Raw genomic sequence first — 2,991 nt, forward strand, 5'->3', positions numbered from 1 at the left:
AACTGGAATTAAAAGATAATGGAATTTTTGCCCAGACTTTTTAAATGAACCTATTGAAATCTCTTCAGTATAGATATATACACATCACTGATTTGCTTCTCTAGAGAACCCAATCTAAGACATCATGTGCTTTTAGGCGATTCAATTTAGGTTGGAGAAAATTGACTAGAATATAACACTCAGCCATAGTACTAAATACTAAATATGTAATACTAAAGAAAAAGTAACTTCCTCCATTTAACAGTTTTTATTTTTAATAGCATTCAAAGTTTGACATAATTTAATCTATTTGTTACAGTCCTGGTGTGGTGCTGACTGCAAAGTCAGATTGAACCTCAAGGTTGTCAGTTCAAGCTCACCAGCCACTCCTCAAACACTCTATACAGGATCTCTATGAGTTGGAACCAACTCGATGGCATTTAACATCAATAACAATTTGTTGCTCCATCCATCTGCCCATTCATGTATCCATATAAACAGCCAGATGACCTGTCTCCCTGTCTGTCAGGCTTCTCTGTATATGAATGCATGAGAAGTGTAAAGTCTGTAATGATGTTTTCAAATGATATCACTACCTCAGAAATATATTTGAGTAATATGTTGCTTTCTTTGACTTCTTACTCATTTTATAATCTAATTAACTTCATAAGCATTAAAATAATGGCAGTAGTGCTGGGAATCTCACAGATGCTACACCATTACTCGGTGCAGAGTACAGCGGCACAGGGTACACCGCACCCAGAGTCTTAGCAGAAACAGCAGCAGTGGACAATTTAGAAGCAGCAGAGACACCGTTGTCATCACAGCCCCTGCACTAATGCAGCCACCCTTGCTCCCTCAACACTCCCCTCTTCGCTGGCATCATGGCTGATCAGCTAACTGAAGAGCAGATTGATGAATTCAAGGACGCTTTCTGCAGATTCGATAAAGAAGGAGATGGTACCATCACAACAAAGGAACTTGGGACTGTCATGAGGTCACTGGGTCAGAACCCAACAGAATCTGAGTTACAGGATATTATCAATGAAGTGGACACCAGCTGTAAGGGCACCATTAACTTCCCAGAGTTTTTTACTATGATGGTTAGAAAGATGACAGACAATGAAGAAGAGATCCAAGAGGCATTCGGAGTCTTTGACAAGGATGGCAATGGTTACATCAGCATGACCAAACTACTCCACTTCATGACTAACTTAGGAGAAAAACTAACAGATAAAAAAGTAGATGAAATGATCAGAGAAGCAGACATTGATGGTGACAGACAAGTCAACTATGAAGAATTCCTACAGACGATGACTGCAAAATGAAGACCTACTTTCCACTTCTTTCTCACCTCTAGAAGAATCAAATTGTATCTTTTACTTACCTCTTGCAAAAAAAAGAAAAAAAAAATCATTTATTCATTCTGTTTCTGTATAGCAAAACTGAATGTCAAAACGATCACACACACACACACACATAATCTGCATGTATTGGTCGGTGGTCCTGTCCCCTAAAAATCAATGTACACATCAATTATATAATAGAAAAACTTGTCTTACCTTAACACTAAGGTAGCACTTAGTGGGTTCCTTCACGTTCCATTTGCTGATGACGAACGAACGCACTGTGTGGGCTGGCAGGTCTCCATGCATGCAGCCTGACGACTGGGCACAGACAGGCACTTGTATTAAACGAAAAACACAAACGAAATCATTCAAAACCTGTCCAAAAGGGTTCTAGTTTAATTTGTCAGCATAAACTGTCAAAGCTGGTGTACTGAAAACGAACACATTTGAAATTGGTTTACCTCAGGACGATGTGCAGAGAAATGGGTGAAGGCTAACCGGTTGAGACGTAGCCCCGCTGTGAGGATGGTCCTCTTGTACGCCCATCCCTATGTTCCAACCCATGATGACAGTGACTTGCTGGTGGCCTTCTGGCCTGAGTATGCTGGTTTAGCATCCGCATTGGGCTAGAGTAACAACCCGAGTGTCCGACTGTCATCGTCCACACAAATTTAAAAAAAGAAAAAGAAACTTTTACCAAGGGACCATCTTTGGACTGTGATTTTTTTTTTTTTTAAGAAAATCACCTTCTGAACCATTGAGTTGGATCCGGTAGAGTAGGCTGTGGTTGTAGACTTCAGCACAACCATCGCCATTGCTGTTCAAGAAATGACCAGTTACGTCCATTCCAAGTTGTAAATGCATCTTTTTTTCCAACAAAACACCATTAACTTTAAAATAAATAAATAAATAACACCTAAAATGTATAAAGAGAGCAGGATTTCCTCCCTCACTGTGTGTTAATGAGAAATGGTGTTCATGAACATAATTTCAGAAACACTGCATTTTGAAACTTTGTAGAAAATATAACAAGAGAGGTGAAAATCTTAATATTTCATACTATGTGATATAGTACGACATTCCTAAGCACTAGCAGGTTTTGTTTGAATCCAGCAAAAGAATCCTCAGAAGACAGATATGGTGTAAAATATGAAACACCAACCATTCCTGCCATAACGTTCTGTATTCCTCAGCTGTGTTTGTTAACCCATTGCAATGGCCACACAGAACTCAGGCACCATACCCACAATTAATGGGTTTATTAGAGAAGTTAACAGGTTATAATTTGGGGTCAGAAATGCTCAAGGCATAGTTGTTCCCGTAAACTGCTGATAAGTGCCCATAGAACACACCATATTTTTCCATAAACTTCAGCCTAAAGGCACTCTATTCTAGCTCCATGAGTCAGAAAAAGTTCATTCCCTGACCTTAGTACCTAGAACCCCATTCTACTTCCCTTGTTATATGGGCTGGGAATCCTACTGTTCTGTATCATGCAGTGGTTCTTGTTTCTGCTACTCCTATGCTGTAACTGCATTCTGTCCCTGGGTCGAGAAGGTTCAATGTGTGGTGATCTTAGGGTCCAAATGATGTGCTCCACTCCTGGCTTTTCTTCTTTGATGATGATGAGGTCCTCACTCCTGCTTCTGAAATGGTTCATTTT

The 2,991-nt window shown here is 39.8% G+C and overlaps 1 pseudogene; it reads left to right on the forward strand.

Annotated features, from left to right (window-relative positions):
- The first annotated feature begins 863 nt into the window (after nucleotides 1–863).
- LOC102813641 lies at nucleotides 864–1,307 on the forward strand (annotated as a pseudogene).
- Nucleotides 1,308–2,991: the final 1,684 nt, after the last annotated feature.

The sequence above is a fragment of the Chrysochloris asiatica genome, unplaced genomic scaffold (assembly GCF_000296735.1).
Source record: "Chrysochloris asiatica unplaced genomic scaffold, ChrAsi1.0 scaffold00322, whole genome shotgun sequence".
NCBI classification, from domain to species: Eukaryota; Metazoa; Chordata; class Mammalia; order Afrosoricida; family Chrysochloridae; genus Chrysochloris; species Chrysochloris asiatica.